At 48.9% G+C, this 25,434-nt stretch overlaps 1 pseudogene; it reads left to right on the top strand.

Annotated features, from left to right (window-relative positions):
- The first annotated feature begins 4,174 nt into the window (after positions 1-4,174).
- LOC140897626 (E3 ubiquitin-protein ligase TRIM15-like) lies at positions 4,175-23,846 on the top strand (annotated as a pseudogene).
- Positions 23,847-25,434: the final 1,588 nt, after the last annotated feature.

Here is a 25,434-nt window from a genome sequence, read left to right on the forward strand (position 1 = left end):
AGGGGCTTTCGTCCATTTCACTCCCTGATTACACCCAGCCAAGGTCAGTCTTCATCACACATATAGGGCTGTATGAATTTAATGTGCTCCCTTTCGGACTGCGAAATGCATCTACCACCTTCCAGACACTGGTAGATAACCTTCTGGCTGGATTTGGGGAATTTGCAGTCGCCTGCCTTGATGATGTAGCTATATTCTCAGATTCATGGGCAGAACACCTGGTACATCTCCAAGCTGTCTTCCAGCGCATAAGGGAGGCAGGATTAACTGTTAAGGCCAAAAAAGGTCAAATAGGCCTAAACAGGGTAACGTACCTTGGACACCAGGTGGGTCAAAGAACTATCAACCCCCTACAGGCTAAAGTAAATGCTATCCAAAATTCGCCTGTCCCTAAGTCAAAGAAGCAGGTCCAATGCTTCTTGGGCTTGGCCAGATATTACTGATGATTTGTACCACACTACAGCCAAATTGCCACCCCACTGACATACCTAACCAGGAAAAAACAGCCAAATGCAGTTCAGTGGACTGAGAAGTGTCAGAAAGCCTTTAACCAGCTTAAGGCGGCCCTTACGTCTGACCCTGTACTAAGGGCCCCGGACTTCAACCAACCATTCGTCATAACCACAGATGCGTCCAAGTGTGGTGTAGGAGCAGTTTTAATGCAGGAAGGACCAGATCAACAATTCCATCCTGTCGTGTTTTTCAGCAAAACACTTTCTGAGCGGGAAAGCCACTGGTCAGCCTCAGACAAAGAATGTTACGCCATCGGGTACGCTCTGGAGAAGCTACGCCCAGACATTTGGGGATGGCGGTTCCACCCGCAGACTGACCATGCTGCACTGAAGTGGCTTCACACAGTCAAAGAGAGGAACAAAAAACTTATCCAGTGGAGTTTAGATCTCCAAGACTTTGATTTGAAAATACAACACATTTCAGGCACCTCTAACAAAGAGGCTGATGCACTCTCCTGGGAAGGTTTCCCAGAATCAGCCAGGTAAAAATGTCCCTGTATTCTAAGTCAGTGTAGTCCTTGAAATGTGAAAAATACAGTTTAGGTCTTTATGTGATTAGTAGTAAAATTAGATGTGCATGTATCTTATTAATTCTATTTCCTAAACCTCCAGGAAAAAATCCCAGACTGTGTGGACCCGACCTAAACCAGGCTGGCCAGCACCATCTGTGATTTGGTGGTGGTGGTGGTAGGGGGTGATAAATGAAAGGGGTGGGGGGAAGCTCCCTTTTATGGACACCCAGCCAGCCAGATAACATTTTTCTTAGTAGTTGTTCTCTACTTGCTTTTCCTGTAAAGGGTTAACAAAGTCTCCCTGCACAGGGAAAAGGAAGGGAGTGGGCACCTGACCAAAAGAGCCAATGGGAAGGCCAGAACTTTTTAAAATTGGAAAAAACTTCCCCTTTGTCTGTCTGTTGTTCTTCTCCGGAGAAGCAGAAACAGGGCTGGAACTATGCTGTAAAAGCTTTGGGCCAGGTATGAAAAAATTATCAGCTCATACCTAGAAACTACTCATCTGAAACCCCAGATATGTAAGTAGATCAGGAAATGTCTAGGAAGATGCAATTAGGTTTCTCTCTTTTATTTCTTTATGGCTTGTGGACTCCTCTGTGCTAACCCCAGGTGCTTTTGTTTTGCTTGTAACCTTTAAGCTGGACCTCAAGAGAGCTATCTTGGTGCTTAATCCTTGTAATTGATTGGTTTTTTTTTTTAAATCTAGCAAAAAGCCTAAGTTCCAAATGTATTTTCTTTCTTTCTTTTTGTTTTTAATAAAATTTACCTTTTTTTAAGAACAGGATTGGATTTTTGTGTCCTAAAAGGTTTGTGCATGTGTTGTTTAATTAGCTGGTGGCAACAGCTAATTTCCTTTGTTTTCTTTCTCAGCTCTTCCCCAGGGGGCGGGGGCTAAAAGGGGTTGAGGGTACCCTACAGAAAGGAATTCCCAAGTGCGCCTTCCTGGGTTCTCAAAGGGGTTTTTTGCACTTGGGTGGTGGCAGCATCGACCCATCCAAGGTCAGAGAAAAGCAGTGAACTTGAGAGCGTAATACAAGCCTGGAGCGGCCAGTATTAATTTTTATAATCCTTGTCGGCCTCCACCTTCTGCACTTGAACTGCTAAAGTGGGAATTTTAAACCCTCCCAGGAAAAGAGTCTCTGAAGCAAATGCTAGAAAAGAGTAGGATCAAAAGAGCCACTTTGGGGAATTCCCCTGACACTGTCCTCGAGGGCAGCGCATCCCTCCCGCAGTGACTCAGCAGAGACAGGAACTGGCTTCTGCTCTCTGGTCCTCACTTTGTTCCCAGGACAGTCAATCTTCCCAGGGTGGGACAGCAAATGGATCTAGGTAGGGTTGGGACCTGGGAATCTCTTTTTCCACTTATTGTTCCTGCTGCCCCTTTCAGTCTCCTTCCCTTTTCTCCCAGTGCTTTATCTGTAATGAAAGAGGTGCTGGGGCTCAAGCAATTTTTTTACTTTCATAACTGACTTGGCAAGCCCAGAGGTGCTGGGGCTCAGCTCTGGCAAGCCCTGGCACACATTAAGCACTGCTTTCTCCCCTCTTGTACAAACTCACCAGCGGGTCCCTTAAAGGGGGCTTTTGTGCAGTCACTTTCCTGCTAGTCCCCAGCACTTTCCCCCAGGTCTGTCCCATCATCTGGAGTCTCAGCTCAGGAGTTGGAGTCAGCAGAGCCCAGGGCTGCCTCAGGGGTCTCATTCTAGCCACCAGAGAAAGTCCCCAGCTGGGCTGGGCACGGAGGAAGCTATAATGAAGGTCTTTCCCCAGCACAGACCGCACTGGGGGAGCAGCAGCTGCTCAGGTTCCCAGATCACAGTGCAGAGAGCTGCATCTGCCCCAGGGAAACCAACTCCAGAGCTCTAATACCATGAGCAGAGAGAGACAAGGTGGGTGAGGTAAGAGCTTTTATTGGACCAACTTCTGCTGGTGAAAGACATACGTGTATGAGCTACACAGAGATCTTCTTCAGGCCAGAGAGAGGCAGACACCAGCCTCTTCTCTCTAAGTAATACTGAGATCCTGCTGGTGGCAGCAGCTAGTGACTGTGCCCCACTGGGCTCCCTGGGCAGCCGCAGGGACAGCCAGGCAGATACTGATCCCATTTGCCCATCTGGACCCACCCCCTGCTATTCTGGGGGTGACTCTGAGCCCTGAATCCTGCACAGAAATCCAAGAGGGACCCTGGTCCATCCTGTCACCCCAAACAGTCCCAGTCAGAAGCCAGAGCCCAGAAATCATGATTTTGGCCTAAGAAAATAATGCAATAGTGTGTCTGTTGGGGGGTGAGTTCTGTGGGGATATTCACCTTGTAGCTTTGGAGCCCTTAGCGGTTAGTCCTTTGCCGCCCCCTCACCCCCAACACTTTGACCGTTTCCAGTAAAAACAAAATCTCCCGTGGCTGCTGGGTGGGGAAGACCCCTCCCCCTCCTACTGCCCCTGGCCTGTACCATGGACTGGGAGAGCTGCCATTGTGTCTCTCACCATCCCTCTACTTAATCACTAGCCTCTCTCCCCCTCCCCCAGCCAGTCTCTTCTGTCACTCTCTCTCCAGCCCCCTAGTGTCACCCCCCACTTTCTCCCCCTCTTCCCTTCTCACTGTCCCCCATTCCCATTTTCTTTCTCTCCCAGCCCTGTTCCCACCCACCCCATGATTCTCTCCCTGCATCTTGATTCCCAGGAATTGCCTCATCCTCCCTCCAGCGCACCCACAGCCCCCCAGTCCCAACCCATGCCCCACATCCCTGTTCCCTCCCTCCTGCCCCCTCACACATCCCATTTCATGCCTCAATCCCCTCTGGCCCACACTCCCCCTGCCCCTTTTCAGCCCCCTTCCAGCTCCCACTCCCCAGGTGTCGTTGACCCAGCTGTCCCCACAGCGCAGTCTGGAAAAGGCTGCCAAGTCTCACAAGATAAAAAATCTGCACTGCCCTTTCCCAGCAAGCCCAAAGCAAGCCAATCCCATTTCGGAGGCACCGCCCAGTCCCACTCACCAAGCCCCAAACAAGCCACACACTTCAATGGCAAAACAAGCAACAGGCTTCTTAAAGAAAAGCAACCGGCTACTGAGAGAAATGAATGGGCAAGTACAAAGAAGCCATTATAGGCTTCCTAATAGAAGCCTCCCCACCCCACCCAAAGCCCCCAAACAAGCAGTTACATAACAAAGAAGCCAAAGGGAGCCCTTTGGCTCCCAGCAAATGAGATCAGCATCGACCTGACTGTCCCTGGGGGCTGCAGTGATCGCTGGGGTCACCCAGTCCAGCAGCAGGAAGTGAATCGCTCTCGCTGCAGTGACTCTGGGGCGCTGTGGGGGGGCCATGCTCCTTGCAAGATCCCCGAGCCCCGGCGGCTGCTGCTGGGGACCCCGGGGCCCTGGCTGCAGCCGGGAGAGGGGAATTTCCAGCAGTAAGATTCCCGCTGCTCCCAGGAGCCTCTCCCGGTGCAGAGACCCCAGCCTGGCCAGGACCCCCCATCCCGGGCTCCAGCCCCTGCTCCCGGGGAGGGCACCGCTTGGAGGGAAGGTAAGAGAGACCTGCCCATCCCCACAGGGAGAGGTGCCCCCCCGGTGCCATCCTGGCTGCAGGGGGAGGGTTTGGCCCCAGGCTGCTCCCAGCGGAGTTGGCTGCGATTCCCTGCCCTGGGCCCAGGGAAGCTGCCGCCAACTCCCTTTGGCTCCGATGCTGATCTCATTTGCCCATCTGGTCTCACATTGGAACCGGAGAACTAGTTCAAACCGGGATTTCGTACTGGAACTGGAGCTGAACCTGAAGCATAATTTTGTTTTACTGATTGAACCTGCACTGAACTGAAAGAAAAAGTGTGTGTGTGTGTCCAGTTAAAATTAAGATTTCACATTTTTTAAGCTCATCATTTAAAAAAAATTACGGTCATCTTATTTTCATTTTGAGAGATGAAAACAAAATACACAATGGGCTGGTGATTTTCCCACAATGGGAGCAATCAACTGTTTCAGAGTAACAGCCGTGTTAGTCTGTATTCGCAAAAAGAAAATGAGTACTTGTGGCACCTTAGAGACTAACCAATTTATTTGAGCATGAGCTTTCGTGAGCTACAGCTCACTTCATCGGATGCATACCGTGGAAACTGCAGCAGACTTTATATACACACAGAGAATATGAAACAATACCTCCTCCCACCCCACTGTCCTGCTGGTAATAGCTTATCTAAAGTGATCATCAAGTTGGGCCATTTCCAGCACAAATCCAGGTTTTCTCACCCTCCACCCCCCCACACACAAATTCACTCTCCTGCTGGTAATAGCCCATCCAAAGTGACAACTCTCTACACAATGTGCATGATAATCAAGTTGGGCCATTTCCTGCACAAATCCAGGTTCTCTCACCCCCTCACCCCCCCTCCCAAAAACCACACACACAAACTCACTCTCCTGCTGGTAATAGCTCATCCAAAGTGACCACTCTCCCTACAATGTGCATAGTAATCAAGGTGGGCCATGTCTAGCACAAATCCAGGCTGTCTCACCCCCCCCCATTTTTTTTTCCCCAGGGGCACACACACACACACAAACTCACTCTCCTGCTGGCAATAGCTCATCCAAACTGAACCTGAACAGTAACAGATCTGTGGGCGGGCAGGGGGAAAGACAAGAAGGGGTGGCAAGCATGGAGTTGGGCAAAATTTCGTTTCACCAAAATGTGGGTGCAGATAGGCTTGAGTCAGAAGTCAGAAATAATTATGTCTTAGCATCAATGTCAGACATATTTGAATTTGAAAGATGAATTGGAACTTCTTATGAAGCTTGTGAAATCTCCAAAAGGGAAGCAACATCTGGACCAAGGAAAGCCCCAAAAGGCTGGGGCTAATTCTTTATTCGTTTGCAGATGAGCCACTTATCACTTCCCCCACTGCTTGTTTGACCATTTCTAGGGGAAAAGATTCCCCCCTGCCCCTCTCCTACCCCATGGGCTGGGGGAGCTGCTATTTTATCTCTCACCATCCCCCTCCCTTCTCCTACCCTCTGGCTCTCCCTTCTCCAGCCAGTCTCAGCTTGCTCTCATATTCTCCCTCGAGCCTCCCCACAGCCCCTCTCCACACATCTCACCCTTTCCTTCTCTTTATCCCGCCACTGAGAGTTTCCCTCTATTCCAGCTCTGTTCCCCTGAGCCCCAGAATTCTCCCCCGCCCCCTGATTTCTGAGTATTCCCTCAGCATCTCTTCAGCAGCCCCACATCTCCATGGCCCCATCCTGCCTGTGCTTCCCTGTTCACCACCCTCCTGCCCCCTCACACATCGCTGTTAACCCCTCAGTGCCCTCTGGCTCTCAGAGCCCCCTGCCCCTCTTCACCCCCCTTCCGGCCAGCCCCACTCCCCTTCCCCTAGGATCCACCCCCTTCCCCTGCCGAAGCCCCCCTCTCCATGTCTGCCAGCCCCCCCAACCCAGAGCACAGGGAGGGCAGGCGGTATGTGCTCCCCCACCCCGCAGCACAGGGTGGGCAGGTAGTGCGTGCCCCCCCAGGTCCCCAGCACAGGGTGGGTGGCATGCAACCACCACCACCACCACCCCCGGCCACCCCACACACAGGACAGGCCACCTCAGCACCTCCGTTCCCCTCCCTCCCCCAAGCAGCAGGCGGCATGGCCTCAGTGCCTGACGCCCCCCAGCACTGGGCAGCCACAGCTACGCCAAGTCCTGGCCGCCCTAGCCCCATCCCCAGCATGCTGCTTCCCTGAAGAGGAGTAGCCTGCCTGGGCTGGGGCCAAGAAGGAAGGGCAAGCAGGGCTTTGAGGAGGAGCATGGGCAGGGCCACACAAGGCTATTTGGGTAGGCACAGCCTTCCCCAGCCTATGCAATGCAACACCCATGCGGGTGTTGTCAAGGTTCCTTCCCCACTCTGAACTCTAGGGTACAGTTGTGGGGACCTGCATGAAAGGCCCCCTAAGCTTATTCTTACCAGCTTAGGTTAAAAACTTCCCCAAGGTACAAACTTTGCCTTGTCCTTGAACACTATGCTGCCACCACCAAGCATGTTAAACAAAGAACAGAGAAAGAGCCCACTTGCAGATGTCTTCCCCCCCAGATATCCTCCCAGGCCCTAGACCCCCTTTCCTGGGGAAGGCTTGATAAAAGTCCTCACCAATTTGTACAGGTGAACACAGACCCAAACCCTTGGATCTTAAGAACAATGAAAAAGCAATCGGGTTCTTAAAAGAAGAATTTTTTAATTAAAGAAAAGGTAAAAGAATCACTTCTGTAAAATCAGAATGGTAAATACCTTACAGGTAATCAGATTCAAAACATAGAGAATCCCTCTGGGCAAAACCTTAAGTTACAAAAAGACACAAAAACAGGAATATACATTCCATTCAGCACAGCCTATTTTACCGGCCATTGAACAAAAGGAAATCTAATCCATTTCTAGCTAGATTACTTACTAACTTTTTACAGGAGTTCTGAGCTGCATTCCTGATCTGTTCCCCCCAAAAGCATCACACAGACAGACAGACAGACCCTTTGTCCCCCCCCAGCTTTGAAAGTATCTTGTCTCCTCATTGGTCATGTGCTAGCAAGGTTATCTTAGCTTCTTAACCCTTTACAGGTGAAAGGGATTTGTCTCTGGCCAGGAGGGATTTTATAGTTCTGTATACAGAAGGATGGGTACCCTTGCCTTTATATTTATGACAGGTGTGATCTGACCTCATTGGTTTTATTGAGATCGTTACCATTTAAAACACTATTTCAGTTTATCAATTCATTCTGGCTATAAAATAGCAGCAGCGTGTTCTCATCGCTTTTCCTTACGCTTCTTTAAGGAAATCGGTTTTTGTACCAAACTGATAAACACACTCTTCTCTTGCAGCATGTGCAGAGGTAGATAGAAGCTGGAAAGTGGCAGCAATTTCTACTCCTGTCATGTGGGGAGATTCGAGTCCTCTCTTAAAGAAACGGCCACAGTCCCACTGAGTTGGAAGTGTCTGTACCAGCAGTCTCCAGCTTTCAGGGTCCCAAGTTATCTGACTCCAGCAAAGATTTTGAAGTGCCCCTTCTTCCTGCTCTTCTTGTGGGCTATAATAAATTGAGTGATGAAAACACTAACCACCCAGCCAACAAACCTTTGTTAACAGAGTTAAGGTTTCCCAGTGACAGCTCAGGCCCTGCCACAATCTCAAGTTCATCAAAACGCTTTCTACTGAAAACCAGGAAATAGAGAGTTAAGGTCCATGCCAGTGCAACCTTCACCCTGCCCGCTGGAGTTGGGAATAGTCACTGAGAATTATCTGCATGCACCCCAGCTGCATTCAATGTGTTAGGTGTAGCTGTACTGAATGGTGAAGAAATCAGTTGGAGTAACTTAAGTGAGCTGTGTCAGGGATCCTTCCCCACTCTGAACTCTAGGGTACAGATGTGGGGACCCACACGAAAGACCCCCTAAGCTTATTTCTACCAGCTTAGGTTAAAACCTGGTACGCTGCCACCTCCCAGCGATTTAACAAAGAATCAGGGAAGAGACCACTTGGAGACGTCTTCCCCCAAAATATCCCCCCAAGCCCTACACACACCCTTTCCTGGGGAGGCTTGAGAATAACATCCTAACCAATTGGTTACAAAATGATCAAAGACCCAAACCCCTGGGTCTTGGAACAATGGAAACATCAGTCAGGTTCTTAAAAGAAGGATTTTATTAAAAAAAAAAAAGAAAGGTAAAAATCATCTCTGTAAAATCAGGATGGAAAGTACTTTACAGGGTATTCAGATTCAAAACACAGAGGATCCCCCTCTGGGCAAAACCTTAAAGTTACGGAAAACAGGAATAAACCTCCCTCTTAACGCAGGGAAAATTCACATAAAACAAAAGATAAACTAATCCGCCTTGCATGGCTTATCTATACTGGTTGCAATATTGGAGACTTGGATTAGGATGGGTTGGAGAAGATGGATTTCTGTCTGGCCTCTCTCAGTCCCAAGAGAGAACAACACATAAACTAAAAGCGCAAACAAAAGCCTTCCCCCAAGATTTGAAAGTATCTTGTCCCCTTATTGGTCCTTTGGGTCAGGTGCCAGCCAGGTTAGCTGAGCTTCTTAACCCTTTACAGGTAACAGGATGTTGCCTCTGGCCAGGAGGGATTTTATAGTATTGGAAACAGGAAGGTGGTTACCCTTCCCTTTATATTTATGACAAGCTGTGATTGTGATATGCGGAGAGCTGGGGATTAGTTTGAGGAGCGTCTCAGAGCTGTGACTGTGATGTGAGATCTGGGTTTGAAGCCCCCATGTCTGTTATCAAAGGACAGAGCTGCACATGTACCTTGAGGGATCCAGTATGCATCATTCCAGCACTGAGTTAGGGAGGTTCAGTCAGCAGCAGGACCCAGGGGATCTTCTTGCCATGGGGCTTGTCAGCAGGGTGGTGGGAGAGGAGAGCTGTCTGTGTGTTGAATGAGAAGTGAAAGTACAGTGTTGAATGCAATCTTGTGAGAAAGGGTTGTAAAAGGGCAGGAAGGATTATAAAATTCGACACACATGGGAACAGACTCAGTGTTTGAGCATAGAACAGACGTAGGTAGCTCCTGGCCAGTAAAGCTCACCAAAATCAAGTTGTACTTTAGCAAGAAGAAAGTGTTTGAGTCTGTGTTACAGTTGTCATGTGCCCTATTCCCTGAGTGCTCTGCACCATCTGCAAAGGCAGAGTGCCAGCGTGCAGGATGGGGGTTCTGGGTCATCCTGCAAAGAGGGCAGAGCTGAGGCTGTGTTGCCATTTACATTAACTCTTTATTTCCTGGTTTTCAGAAATTTTAGTTTTGATGAACTTGAACTTTTGATGTCAATGAGCAACCCGAACTCTCCTTTAACAAAGTTGTGGGGTTCTTTGTTTGCCTGGGGGTTTTGCTTGTTTGTTTGTTTTGCTATTTAATTTCCTAGTATTTTAAATGGAAAGAGACTTGTTGTAAGAGTTAATGATCACTTAGACATTTGTAGTTCTCATCTACATTTTACAGCTGATACAATACTGTGACAAGAAAATAACAGAAAGACCTACGGAGAATTTGGGGTTGACAGCCCACCCGTGCCAAGCCCCCCCCAACTTCCTCTGCCACTTACCCCCATATCACCACTGACATTTCTTCAGACGAAACAATAAATAATTATAATTATAAAGAAACTTTGGTGGAGGTGAATGTTACCCACAGGTTTACATTTCAGTCTGAGATTTGTGTCCAGGGTGGATAGAATCTATGAATTTCATGAAATACTGTGTTTTTATTTCATTTTGTTGTCATTCTGTTTTGTGTTTTGGAACAAGCTGTATCTCAGGAATATCTTGATCCAATGACCCTAAATTTTAATCACTAACACTACTCTGCTCTCCCATCTGGGTGAAATTAGTGAGTGAAATTTTAATCATGTGTAATGTATATAAAGAAACAAATACTAGCTAAAAGGCAGATAAGGTTACTCATGTGCAGTTTCCCACCACAGCCCCAATCTTTAAAAGCAAGGTGTGATAGAGCTTTCAATGGCCAGATGAACTAGTGGCTAGTTTGTTGCTCAAAGGGGATTTAGGGGGATCTGGGCCACACACCCCCTCCATCAGGTCCCAGCCCAGGGCCCTGTGTGGTTCAACCCCTAAACAGGGGAGATGAGTCTCTCTCTCCCTGTCGGGGGGACACGGGGGGCCTTCAAAACCAGTTTCCTCAGGCTGCTTCCTTCTAAAGTCTCTTTAGTTTGGGGCACAGCCCCACTAGTCCAGTTGCCCCACAGTTGGGGCTTATCTGCAGGCTCCCCTTGGCTTACTTGCCTCCAGTGGCTGCGTTGGCTGGCAAGTCGCTACTCCGTCCCTTCAGGCAGGCAAACAGGGAGCTCCTGCCCCCTCACCAGTCATCCCCTGGCTGAGCTGGCTCCCTTCTTTTCTCCTCCCTCCAGGCCTGGCATTGGCTGCAGGTATAACGGGGCAGGGCTAGCTGAACCCAAAGGTTTTCTTTGATCCCTGCTGTGACAGTCGGCACTTTCTCTTCTCCTTCATAGAAGGAAATATAGATTTAAAGAGAATACCTACCCCATTCCTGGCTACACACTTCTAAAATCATTCACTGGCAATAGGACACTGCCCCATCCCAGGTAAGTACCTTTGACAGAAGAGTTCTACACACGACACTGAGTGTGTTCATCTCACTCACAATGTAAAGCAATGTAAAGCTGTCTCTGTTAATGAGGTTTCATTTCCTTGGTGTTCCTGATGTCATAAACCTGGTAGGGTTAACAGTCACCTACAGAGCCTTCGGTTTGATATGGAAACCCCCACCCCACCCCAAGCACTCTCAAAATGAAACCTCCCAAAATCATTTCTGTTTCTTCAGGAAAAGATTCAGGCCCATTTGGAGATTCTGAAGGAAGAGAGAGAAAAGCTTCTGAGATTTAAAGTGACTGGAGAGGTTTAAAGCCTGGAGTATCTGGTAGGTGCCCATTGTTATTAACTTGCAGGGACTTGCAGTGGGCCATCTGTTAGGAAGCTGGTCTCGGGACCCCCCACCCATGGCTTCTCCCAGCAGCCTGGGCTCCCTGGGCCTCTTTTACCCTGGCCGGGCTCCAGCTTCCAGCCTGGCCGGGAGGCTGGACCTCGGGGAGAAGAGGAGCGGTAGATGGCTGGGTCTGTGGTGAAAAGTGGATGGGCCAGGCCCCTTGGCTTCCCTTTGCGGGTGCACCTGGTAGGACATCTGTTTGTAGGCAGCTTCCTCCATGGACTTGGGGAATGTGGGCTTTGTGTTTCTTCATGGGCATGGATGTCTGTGTTAGAGTCCTATGTCTTCGCACACATACACGCACCGGCCCTGAGAAATCCTCTCTCAGGAGCAGGACCACATCATATTCTGTAGAATCTAAGCTTCCATTCCAATTAATGAGTTAATTTCTAGCCCTTGTGTCTTTCACAAAACTCCTCCCAAGGTGAGCAGACTATGTCTCGTGCAGTGCTATCTGCCTGAGTCTGCAGACATTTCTTGCATTGTTAATTATTTCTCTCCCCTCGCATCTCTGTTAATGTAGTGCTCAGTCCTGCTGGCTGCTGCTCTGGGTCTGGCTTAACACAGTGTGCTGACTATGTCAGACATAGAAACATACCATGAAAAAATGTTAGGGACAAATGGGAAAGTGGTAGAAAATCCTCTCCCTAGTAACGACAGGGTATAATCATGTGTTAGACATCACAGAATTTTCAAAGAAATTCTCCCTCCTGCAGAATCAGCACTCCATGAACGGACCCTAGACTCTCTCTCTAACCCTTACCTTTCCTTTCTTTTAAAAAAAAATAGATACAGACACAAAACAAGAGGCAGAAGGTTGTATCTGAATTTCAGCAACTGCGGCAGTTTCTAGAAGAAGAAGAGCACCTCCTGCTGGCCCAGCTGGAAAATCTGGAAAAGGCGATTGTGAAGATACAGAATGACAATGTCATTAAAATGTCTGAGGAGATTTCCCGTCTCAGCAACTTGATCAGTGATCTGGAGGGGAAGTGTCAGAAGCCAGCAAGTGAATTCCTGCGGGTGAGACTGAGTTATAAACATCCCTGATCCAAACACAGGGATAGGACAGCTCCTGAATCATGGGCACTGGAGACCAGCAGTCAGAGGTCACAGTGTAATTCAGTGTGTGCATTCCTGAAATGTGAATTATTGTTTCTCTTTGAAGAATTACAGACTCATTTATATTAGAGATGACATTAACTCAGCAAATCCATGGCCCTAGGGCCAAGGCAGGGCCTCTTTTACCCATATCTGCAAAATCCCTTCTCTGGGATCCCCAGTGGGCGGCATTTGGGACTAAAATTGTTTTTCTGTCTCTTTCCTCTCTAGGATGTCAGAAGCACCTTGAGCAGGTATGTGGCTCTATTTCACTTCCCCTCATTCTTCACGATGCTGTGAAAGGGCTTGGAGAGTGTATCGACTCTACATTTCATAAAAATATAAGAATGGCCATACTAGGTCAGACCAGTATCCTGTCTTCCAACAGCAGCCAATGCCAGGTGCCCCAGAGGGAATGAACAGAACAGGTTATCGTCAAGTGATCCATCCCCTGTCACCATTCCCAGCATCTGCCAAACACAGGCTAGGAACACCAAGCTGGTTTATAGCCACTGATGGACGTATGCTCCATGAACTTATCTAGTTCTTTTTTTAACCCTGTTTGTGTCTTGGCCTTCACAACATCCTCTGGCAAAGAGTTCCACAGGTTGACTGTGCGTTGTGTGAAGAAATACTTCCTTTTGTTTGTTTTAAAACTGCTGTCTATTAATTTCATTTGGTGACCCCTAGTTCTTGCATTATGAGAAGGAGTAAATAACACTTTCTTATTTACTCTCTCCACACCAGTCATGATTTTAAAGACCTCTATCATAGCCCCCCTCTTAGCCGTCTGTTTTCTAAGATGAAATGTCCCAGTCTTATTAATCTCTCCTCATATGGAAGCTGTTCCATAACCAGTATCATTTTTGTAGTGCTTTTCTGAACCTTTTTTGAGATGGGGTGACCAGGTCTGCATGCAATTTTCAAGATTTTGCATGGATTTATATAGACGCAATGTGATATTTTCTGTTGTATTATCTATCTCTTTCTTAATGATTCCCAACATAGTTAGCTTTTTTGACTATCACTGCACATCGAGGGGATATTTTCAGAGAACTATCCACAATGACTTCAGGATCTCCTTTTTGAGTGATAGCAGCTAATTTAGACCCCCTCATTTTATAACTATAGATGGGATTATGTTTTCCAATATGTATTACTCTGCATTTATCAGTATTGAATTTCATCTGCCAAATTTTTTACCCAGTCACCCAGTTTTGTGAGATCCCTTTGTAACTCTTCACAGTCTGCTTTGTACTTAACTATCTTGAGTAGTTTTGCATTATCTGCAAATTTTGCCACCTCACTGTTTACCCCAGATCATTTATGTATATGTTGAATAGGACTGATCCCAGTACAGACCCCTGGGGAACACCACTATTTATCTCTCTCCATTCTAAAAACTGATAATTTGTTCCTACCCTTTGTTTCCTATCTTTTAATCAGTTACTAATCCATGAGAGGACCTTCCGTCTTATCCCATGACAGCTTACTTTGCTTAAGAGCCTGTGGTGAGGGATCTTATCAAAGGCTTTCTGAAAATCTAAGTACACTATATCCACTGGATCCCCCTTATCCACATGTTTGTTGACCCCCTCAAAGAATTTTAGTAGATTGGTGGTGCATGATTTCCCTTTACAAAAACCATGTTGACTCTTCCCCAACAAATCATGTTCATCTATGTATCTGATAATGCTGTTCTTTACTATAGTTCCCCAGGGCACTGCAGCAAAATATATGGGGCAAGGTCACGTTCAGAATGTAATTCCCATTTATGCATTTAATCCTCACCCTTTAACACAGGACTCTTGAATTATCTATTCAGTGGGAAAGATTGGCCTACAGTATTTCCTAGAGATGTTACATCCCTGGGGAATTGGCTGCCTCAGAACCCCGAGGATCAATATGGGCCTTTCAGCTCAAGGCACTGGTTACAATCATGCCCTGGACAGCAGGAATCAAGAGTCTTTACCACCTCAGGACTGTTTGGAGACCTGTGTGGAAGGAACTGGTGGGGGCGGGGGCCCCTGAGGTTTCAATCTAGTTCCTGAAAGAACAATCTGATAACACTGTGCGCATGAAATATGGGAACATACTAGTATTAGTGCATGGAGGCGAAGGAGTGAATTGGTCATGAAAACATGATTCCCCTTTGATGTACAGATCTGCTCTGTCCAGGCCAGAGATGAAGAATATTAATGGGGCCTTTAGGGAAAGGTTGCACTGCCATGGCCAGTGCTGTGCCTGCTCTGAGACTGGGAGAAGTGGAGGAATTCTAACTCCAGGCCCATAAGAGCAGCAACTTCCACTAGCAAGGAATTATAATGAGTCACTAAAAGAAACATAATATCATGAAATTCTTCCTCTCCAGGTGCGAGAAGGGGAAGTTCCTCCAGCCAGTGGAGATTTCTCCTGAGCTGGAAAAGAGACTCAGTGATTTCTCCCAGCGAAATATTGCTCTAATGGAGATTCTGTGGAAGTTCAAAGGTACTGAGAAGGGATCTAGGAAAGGAAACCAGGGTGTGTCTCTGGGACTATGGGTGGAGATGGGCTCTGGGCAACTGGTTCAATTAGATTATGTACCTATTTAATAACAAGTAGAAAGCAGACAAACTGAGCAGATGAAGTAAGGGCCCAGGTGCCAGGATCTTTCACATTGTTTCACTCTGTGAACTTTGGTACAATCATTAAGGTAAAAATGTACAAAATTTGGGGTACCTCAGTTTCTCTCTTCCAACTACAGAACTACGGGGCATGTGCTCCACAGCTTTTTAGCAGCCCCACATGCAGCTGGAGTCCGTAGGATCTGCAGGTGCCCATTACCAAGGAACTCTGGGCCCCAGGTGCCTAAGGCCTTGTCTATCTACACTACAGAGTTTTGTCGATTCCAGTTACGCCAACAAACAGCCACTACTATAATTAAACCACTGTTGCATGTCCACACTGTGCTCCTTGTGTCGGCAAAGCACATCCACAATAGTAGCTTTGCATTGACACAGACAGCTCTGGGTAGCTATCCCACTGTGCCACTGGTCAGAAGGTGCTTTGTGAAGGGTTTGCAATGCCTCATGCAGGCAGGTAGAGAGTCACATGATGAAGGTTTCTCAATCTCATTGTTCCATGGGCATCCTACTGTATGGCCAGCTATTTTTCAACTGCCCTGGCAACCTGCACCCCAGCCATCACTGTCAGAAAGCATGGATACTACGCTGCTGTTCAGGATTGTGCTGTGCTGTGTATTGTGCTTGTATTGAACACAAGGCTATAGGGGGAACCCAATGGGGGGCTATTTGGCTGGAGGATGCCTTGAAGGAGCATTTTAACACTGAGCCACAGTAACGTGTGTTGCTGTAGTGTGCTGAACCTGGCATTGTTTCTTTGCACTGTGCTATGAACCTTGTAATGATTTCTGTGTGTGCCTGAAAAGTTACACATCTTAGATCCCTTTTTAGAGTAACGCTTGATAATATGACCAAACTGACACTGCTGAACAGTAATTAGGGTTACCATACGTCCGTATTTTCCCGGACATGTCCAGCTTTTTGGTTCTTAAATCACCATCTGGGAGGAATTTTTAAATATCTAAAAACGTCTGGGATTTTGCCACATCGGTTGGGACGTCCTTTGTCCCGATATTGGGGACCGCTCACCTCACCACACACACCGAAGTCCCGGGGCTGGTGGCGCTTCCTGGGGCAGCTCCCGGCACCTGCCCGCTGGCAGGAGCCTGCAGTGTGGGCGGCCCCTAGGCACAGAGGCAGAGGTGGTCTCCGCGTGCTGCCTCCTGCCCAATCCGAGCTGCGGGGGCAGGGCCTGCAGGTGCCGGCAGCGGGCAGCGAGCCCTCCGCCCCCGCCCTGACCCGACCTGACCCGAACCTAGGAGCCAGAGGGACCTTCCGGATGCTTCCTGGGAGCCGCCCCAGGTAAGCACCGCTGGGACTCCCCACCTCGCCCCCCGGAAGGTGCCTCTGGCTCTTAGGGTCGGGTCGAGTCAGGGGTGGGGGGGGAGGGCTCTCTGCGTGCTGCCGGCACCTGTAAGCCCCACTCCATGGCTACGGCAGCTCCCATTGGTGCTTTTCTTTGGTGCTGGCCAATGGGAGCCACGGAGCTCACGCTTGTGGCGGGCGCAGCCCGTGGAGACCCCTTGGCTGCCCCTGATCCTAGGAGCCAGAGCGACCTGCGGCAGGAGGGGTGAGTAGGCGAGTGGGGCATGGTGGTGAAGAGGCGAGCGGCGAGGGAGCCAGTGGCTGGCTGGTGGGTGGGTGAGGAGGCAAGTGGCAGGCGGGGAGGGTGAAGAGGCGAGCGGCGAGGCAGCGGTGGGCAGTGAAGAGGCGAGCGGCGAGGGAGCCAGGAGCGGGCGGGGTCCAATGGGGCAGAGAGGGGGCAGAGTTGGGGACTTTGGGGAAGGGGTTGGAATGGGGGCGGGGAAGAGGTGGAGTTGGGGCGGGGGCAGGTGGGGCAAGCAAATACCCCCTTTCCCCCCCCCAGTGTAGTGTCCTCTTTTTTGAAGATTCAAATATGGTAACCCTAACAGTAATACAAGAAGCCCACAGAAGTGTGTGTTTGTGTGGGGGAAGCATGTGTGACAGCATGTGGGGGGGTTGTGCATGAGAGAGAGAGAGAATGTGTTGGCGGAGCGTGTGAGAGACTGTGTGTGTGGGGAGTGTGTATGTGAGAAAGAGAGACAAATTGTGTATGGGGGACTTCCTGGGGCTTTGAAAGGGGAGGGACACATGTCTACATAGCTGGATGAATGGCAGCAGATTTCCAAACAGTGAGCAGAGCGGTTACGGTGGGCATCGTGAGATACCTTCCGGAGGCCAGTTACAGCAACGTAACAAACACAGTGTCTACACTGACACTTTGTTGATCTAATTTTGCTGCAAAAATCTCTATGCCTCCCATTGAGGTGGTTATATGTTGTCAGTAAAGCAGGAGAGTTTTGTCACCAAGAGGTGCATTGTAGTGTGTACACCTCCACTGTTTTGTCAATGAAAGCTGCCTTTTGCCGACAAAACAGTGTAGACAAGGCCTAAAGGTCGGCACCCAAAACGTAAACCCTCAATTTAAGGCCACTTTTGAAATGTGGACCCAGCTCACCATTGTGCTCTGGCCCCGTGTGGCAGCTTGTGTGGGCCAAAGGGGCTGTAGGGAAGGTGTAAACCCAGGGGAATCCTCGCAGCACAGGAGCCTCTTGTGCCTCCAGCTCCTCCACAGCAGCTGCAGGCTCAAGGAGTGTTCCCGGGAAAGCAGGGAATAGAGTGGAGTTGTTGAGGGCTGGGCAGAGGAGGAAGGGGTGGAGCAGGAATAATGGGGTGTGGCCAGGGTAAAGCTGTGCCTTTGACACTGCCTCCGGGAGAAGTCATCTAGGGGCCACTGGACCAGAGGTGCAACTCAGGCTGGACCTCCGGACTTCCGCAGCCTGTGCCAATGTCTGCACTGACCCCAGCAGCTACTGAATAGGAGAACCACAAACTGCTTCCCCCATCCTTTTACCAGTGCAGGGGTGAATGAGGCCCATTGAGCCAATTCTCTCCCTGACTCAGTTTCCACATTTATGAAATAATTTTAAGATTATTTGTATTTCAGTCTATGCAGAATGAAAGCCCCATTGTGCTGAGCTCTGTACATATACTGAGCTCTGTACATATACTGAGACCCAAAGAGCTCACAATTCAGGCTCCTCATCCTGAAAAGTCTCAGCATCCCACTGATGTGAAAGAGGCCAATGTTTGTAAAGTTACATTAATGCTAAAATCTTTGCAGGATCTGGCCTGGCTCATGACAAAATGTAAAAGGAGAATGAGAAATCAGCTGGGTTTGGAGGATGAGGGAACAGAAAATCTGTCTTCCACATAGTGTCTCTTTGAGTGGTTCTGAGGCTTCATGGATATTGGTTCTGTTGATTTGAGACGCTTGAATGAAAGAAAATAGGATGATTCATATTAGCCTTTGTTAAAAATCTGGGTGTGTCTCTGTCTCTCTTCAACTGTTTTTCTCTCATAATTAAAATACAATTATGTCAATTAAGAGTGAGGATGTCACAAATATGACAGCATGAAATATCATCTGTCTTATCCTTTCCCCCTCCAGACATTCTGTCATCTGAACTGGAGACAATAAGAGGGAAATCCTTAGGATCACACAGACCAGGTGAGACTTCAGGTGGAGATTATCATTAAATAAAGAGGAAAATCCCATGAAAACATTTTCATGAACTTCTAGATAAATGTACAAACCAAACCAACACTGACCATGACACCCCCCCCTAAAAATAAAAATAAAAACAAAAACATGAAATACTAAAAGAAAAGGAGTACTTGTGGCACCTGTGGCTCACGAAAGCTTATGCTCAAATAAATTGGTTAGTCTCTAAGGTGCCACAAGTCCTCCTTTTCTTTTTGCAAATACAGACTAACACGGCTGCTACTCTGAAACATGAAATACTAAGAAATCCCAAGCCGAAATCACACAAACAATCCTGATACCATCCTTAGTGTTGAGTCCCTGCACCCACTGACGAACAGAAACACTCTCCCTGACCAAGAAACACTCTGAGGCTAGGCCTACATAGCAATGTAAGCGTAAGGGATTTGAGTTAGCTGACCTCTTGTCAGGGAATCCTGGGCTTGAGCATCAACACTGCATTTTAACTCTAGGTTAAGAATTTTCTGCACTGGGGGGAAACTCGACTGCCAATCCTGTTTCCTAACTGTGGTGGTGCTATTGATGGGACGCGGGTGCCCGTAAGGAGCACGTGAGTACATACGCCGCGTAATTAGCTCATTTGGTGGCTGTCTCCATTTGAGAGGGCATTATACTGAATTACTGTCTAGTCGGATAACTGGGTTCTCCAGCTCTAGGCTCAGTCACATTGGCAAAAACATGCCCCTGGTGCCTGTCCTAAGGATAATGAGGACATCAGTCTCCAGGGTGTCAAACTATTACAGTGAAACTTTGTAATTCTTAATTTTTCAAATACGATGATCAATGATCAAGTTTTTGCTTGCTTGCTTGATTTTTTCAGTTTGTTTTGAAGTTTGACATAAAATGAAGGTGTCAGAGGGAAGACACACACACATTCCAGTCTGGCTGCTGCTTGCTGCAAAGTGGCAAAATCCATCCCCAAGGCTTGGGATGCAGTGTGCTCCAGCAACCCTGGGGAATCCCTTATCCCTGCCATCACCACACCCCCAGACCTCTGGGATGCTGCGGAGAAGTTTTGGTGCTGGCTCCCACTGACCACCCTAACAGTGCATGCTGCCCAGGTGACCCTGCACCTGCAGCCCAAGAGAGGGCAGGAGGGCCTGGAGTAAGGGCCAGTGAGCAGAGCAGGGACCATAGCAGCTGCCCTGCAGGGAGAAGAAGTGGCAGAGCTCTCGGCTCAGTATGGCTGAGGGAAGGATGACCCACCTCCTAACTTTGCTCCCTGCTCCAGGCAAGCTCCGTGCACCACCATGGAGGAGAAACTTCCACCACCACTGTGGGAGGAGCAGGAAGGGGGACCTCTCGGCCAGGTAGTAATGCTGTGTCTGGCATGCTGTGCTGGCTGCCTGTAGCACTGCTCCTCTGCCTCCAGGAACTATAGGATACACCCAGAAGACTTCCACACCCAAGTCAAGCCACGGATGCATGCACATAGGAAACCAATAGGGCTTGGACCCTGGGTTCCAGTTTAACATGGGCTCTGACCCTCCAGACCTGCAGGGTCCTGGGACTCTGGATCAGAGCCCTAGATTAGCATATTTGCAGTGTGGATGCAATGAGGGTTTGGCTTGAGCCCAGGCTCAGACCCTGGCTTAAACTGCTGTGTAGATACACTCTCCCTCACCAATCATTAATGCTGACCCTGGCATTTCCATACATGTCCGTAAGCCCTTTAAATATTAAATTCAAAGGGTTGCCACATTTTTTTCTTTTCCCCTATGTGAGAGGCTCGCTCCGATTGCTCTTCACCAGCATCCCATCTTTCTCTTCAGCTGGGCTGGGCTGAGATCTCCCATTTGAGTTGCTCTCTTTCTCCTCTGTTAGAGATATGGTCCTTCTGTGATGTTGCCACATCCTTCCTGCTCTCTGGGCTGGAGAAGGGGCCACTCTCTGGCCTGAGTGGATCATCCCCAATACCCATCCCCTTCTCTTCTCCCAGGCCAGGGAGAGAAGGACAGGCTCAGTATAGAGCTTCCCCCAGGTTTATATCTATTACCTTCCTCCTCTAACTCCCCTCCCTGCAACTTCAGGTTCTCACCTTCCTCTCTAACCCTCAGAGGAGAAGCTCCAGCAGGAAAAGCAGGGAGATGCTATTTGCATGTACTGGGACATGGTGGATCTACGCCTTCCCAAAGCTAAAGGCCCGTCCCCTCAACTAAGGGGGAGAAACCATGAAGCCCAGGGAACAATGGAGTATTTGGGACAATGAAAGAGAAACCAGGACAAGGAGAGAGGTCAGAAGTTAAAAATGAGGGAGCCAGAAGGGGACACCAAGCAGAGAACCCCAGAGAGCATCTGTTGCTCCTCAAAGGTGTCTAAGGAGTCAGTGAACACTGCCCAGGGGAACTGTGCCTGGAGACATGATTTTAAAAGGGAATGGATATACATGCCACAGTCTCAGAGCACTTCTTCCTCCCTCCAGATTTGTCCTCCTGCAGTGATGTGTGGCCATCTTGGCCATCACCAGGAGGAGATTAATAAGGAGGTCTTGCCACTTTCTGAAGTCACAAATGGGGTGTGTATACATCAGGAGGTGCAGGGAATATTGCAGCCAGAACTTTAGTAAGAGGTTCAAAAAGAGCTGGAAAAGGGGCTGCAAGCTGACACACCACCTAATATCCCCAGTGGGCTGTGGAACAAAAGTGGAGTACAGGCAGGCCCACCACAGTTCCTCATTTTCTCTCCTGTCGGTCCCACCATTTGGAGTCAGGATGGAACACAAAGGCAAGGAAGTGGATGGTGTGGAGCACAAGCATGTACAGATGTTCTCGGGGACTGGTACAGAGGTGGACCAGCTGGATGTCCTTCAGCCAATACAGGTGGCGTGTCAAAGGTGGCTGGGGAGGCTTGTGGTGCAGAGGTGATGATGAGTTACAGAGGGCCAGCTGTGAGGGATGAGTGGGAAACACCTTCTCACAGGACCTGGTTGAGGAAAGCAAGAGAAGCAAGAGGCTAGGTTGTCCTCACCTTCTGGAACACAAAGGAGGGGACATGTAGGGTGGGCAGCCCCGTGCACTGGCTGAGCACTGTGGGCTCCATCCAGTCACTCTAGTTCTGAGTCTGGTTGTACCATCCAGGGCTATCCTCTGATGCACCAAGGGGGATTCAACCACCTGCACACTAAGGTGTGGAAGAGTAGGGAGATGCAGCTGGGAAGGAGGGGAAAAGCAGCCACCACAGAAAGTCTCAGCAGCCAGGGGGACGAACTGCCAGGGCATCTCTGCTTATTCTCAGGCATTCAGGAGAGAGAAGCAGCTCCCCAGGCTGGTGTTGTAAATCAGAGACGCTGTGCTCTAATCTCTGTGACCCTTTTCCCCTCCAGACTCTTTCCCACCTGAGCTAGAGCAGGGAAGGGAGGATCTCTGGGATCACACATCCAGGGTGAGCTTTGGGGGAGTTTTTCCTTCCATTAACAGAAAATGTCCATGAAAGCAACTCTCCCACACAGCAATAACCAGAGACACTTGCACTGCCCAGCCCTAAAGCCACCTCAATTGTGATCTGAGAATTTGTATTGACATTGACAAGCCTTTCCAATATTACCTTCAAGGTGGTCAGGAGAGAGAGCCTCCTGGTTGCCACACCCTTCCCCATTTCACCTGGGGGACAGACTGTTCCCCATGGCTCTTCTCCTTTGGGCAGGGCTGGACTCTGCCATTGCAGCTGCTCTGTGGGTTGGGGAGATGGTGTCTCTCTAGTGCTGCCACCTGCAGACCTCCCTTCTCTCTGGGCTGGGAAGGGGCTGCCCCACCCATTGCCACCTCCTGCTTCCTGCTCACTGGCCTTGAACTATTGGCTCTTCCCCTGTGCTGCGAATTCATCTCTGCTCCCAGGCCTGGCAGTGGAGGATGCATTTATGGGAGGAGACTCCCTCTGGGGTTCAAAGTTGGTACCTGCCTCCTCAGGACTCTCCTAATTACAAGCTTTTGCTACCTTCCTTGCCAAGTCTCTGTTGCTGGGAATGAACCAGCCCTAGCTGGGGAGCAGGGAGCTGCAGGCTCTATATTCAAATGAGAAAGTACAGAAGTGGATCCCATTACACAGGTTGAGGAACTGCCAAGCAGGGATGTTAGGGAGTGTGAGAAATGGTCCCAGATTCCCCCAGGGCTGAACTCTGATTCTCTCTCTCCCGTAGTGAATGTGATTCTGGATCCAGACACGGCTCATCCCCGACTCATCCTGTCTGAGGATCAGAAAAGTGTGAAATGGGGAGACACCAGGCAACATCTGCCAAACAATCCAGAGAGATTTGACTCCTGGGCCTGTATGCTGGGCTCTGAGGGATTCACTTCAGGGATATATTGCTGGGATGTGGAGGTGGGGGACAGAGGATTCTGGGCTGTGGGAGTGGCAAAAGAGTCTGTGAGGAGGAAGGGAGAAGTCAGCTTTAACCCTGAAGTGGGGATCTGGGCTGTGCAGTAGTTGGGTCTGTTCCAGGCTCTCACCTCCCCTGAAACCATACTACCCATGAGCCAGGTCCCCAGGAGGATCCAGGTTTGTCTGGACTGTGAATGGGGCCAAGTGACATTTTTCGATGCTGATAACAAGGCCCCAATCTTCACTTTCCCACCAGCCTCTGTCCCTGCGGAGAGAATCTACCCCTGGCTCTGGGTGGGGGCAGGATCCGAGCTCAGACTGTGTCCCTGAGACACAGGGGGTGGAATATTGCACTGAGGACCCTGAAATCAGCCTCTCTAGCCTTGGAAACTCCAGTCTTTATGACCCTGGAGGGTCCTTGGGGTCTCATGTCTGGACTGTGAAACCACAGAAAGAAGCAAGTAATCAAGATGGAGAAGCCAATCTCATTGCCCAGGGAGCTATTTAGACTGTTTGTCGCTATCTTCTATGGTCCAGGAGGACTCTGGGGAGCTTCAGTCAGACAGTGTCACTAATACATGGGGGGGAATTAAAAAATGGGCTTCCCTAGCCCCAGTCATGCTAGTCTCTATGACCCTGGAGGACTCCCGTGTACCCAACCCTCTGGTTCCTTATTCCATCTCCTCCCCCTCCATCTCTGCAGCACCAGGAATTTTGGGAGGCGGGGGGGGGGGGGGCGCGAGAGAGAAAGGGAGACCCATTGAAGCTGCAGGAGAAGCAGAGGGTCACTGTGGGGCAGGGAGGGATGTAGGGTTTTGGTGGGAGAAGTAATTGCTGGGCTTGGGGACAGGCAGATGTGGTGGCAGCAGAGATGGAGAATTAATTAATTGGGATTTGGAGTTTAGAGAGAAGCTGGAACCTCTACACCAGCAGGGAGCATTTTGTACAAAACTCTTTAATCAGATCTCATTGGGGCCCCCCAGTGACAGCTCCTGCAACAGGGGCCAAAGTCACATTCCTCTGTAGATATGGGATGTCTCTATTTGTCACACAGACATAGGGGATAGGAAGGGGAAAATTAAAAACCAAGAGACAGACCAGAAACCATTATAGAATCTTCTTTAAAAATCTCTTTTGGGGGGGGGGGGGCAAGCGGTGTGTCAATCTCATGATTTTCTAAGAATTAAGAACATAAGAACGGCCAGACTGGGTCAGACCAAAGGTCCATCTAGCCCAGTATCCTGTCTTACGGCAGTGGCCAATGCCAGGTGCTTCAGAGGGAATGAACACTGGAAGAAGCAGGGACAGAGTGGGTTTAACCAGAGGGAGCAGAGGAAGCAAGAATAAAGGGAGAGTCCTAGAAAAAGGGTGAAAAACAGAAATGGATAGAGTGAAAGGAAAACATTCTTGAGAGGGGAAACACCCAGGGGGAGCAAATGGGGAAGGGGTAAAATTGGGGGACAGAATGGAGACTATGAGAGAAAAATAATCAGTTAACAGTGACTAGAGGAGAATGGAGAAGTCAGAAATAAACCAGGGTGGGTAACAAAAGCTAAAAAAGATTATGAGCAAAAATGGATAGAATGAAAGGAAAGAGAGAAGGAAAGAGAGAGTGTGAGAGAGGGAGAGATGACTTATAAAATGTTACTGAAAGTGAAGCTGTAACTCTTTAATTTCATACATTAATTCATGGACATTTGTGCCATTTTAGTTCCTCAAAAGAACTATGCTTCATTTTTTTGGACATTTTCCCATATGTTCTGGTTACTGAAGATCCTCTCAGCTGCTTTAAAGCCTGACATTTACTTAATGTAAATGAAGCCTACAAAAAGTTCTGTTGGCTTGTTTCCCTTTAATTTCCCAGCTGTGATTTTTGAAGGCCTTCATGAAGGGGCAGGACTAACTCAGAAATTTTAAAAGGCAGCTCCTAAGTACCAGAGGAGCTAGCAAATCAGGGAGTTTTGTGAGGGAGTTTAGAGATGGAAAACGAGAGCCAGATATACCTAACAAACATTCATAGAATCGTAGAAGATTAGGGTTGGAAGAGACCTCAGGAGGTCATCTAATCCAATCCCCTGCTTAAAGCAGGACCAACCCCAACTAAATCATCCCAGACAAGGCTTTGTCAAGCCAGGCCTTAAAAACCTCTAAGGATGGAGATTCCACCACATCCCTAGGTATCCCATTCCAGTGCTTCACCACCCTCCTAGTGAATAGTTTTTCTAATATCCAACCTAGACCTCCCCCACTGCAACTTGAGACATTGCTCCTTGTTCTGTCATCTGCCACCA

Source organism: Lepidochelys kempii, chromosome 14 (assembly GCF_965140265.1).
Source record: "Lepidochelys kempii isolate rLepKem1 chromosome 14, rLepKem1.hap2, whole genome shotgun sequence".
Lineage (NCBI taxonomy): Eukaryota > Metazoa > Chordata > Testudines > Cheloniidae > Lepidochelys > Lepidochelys kempii.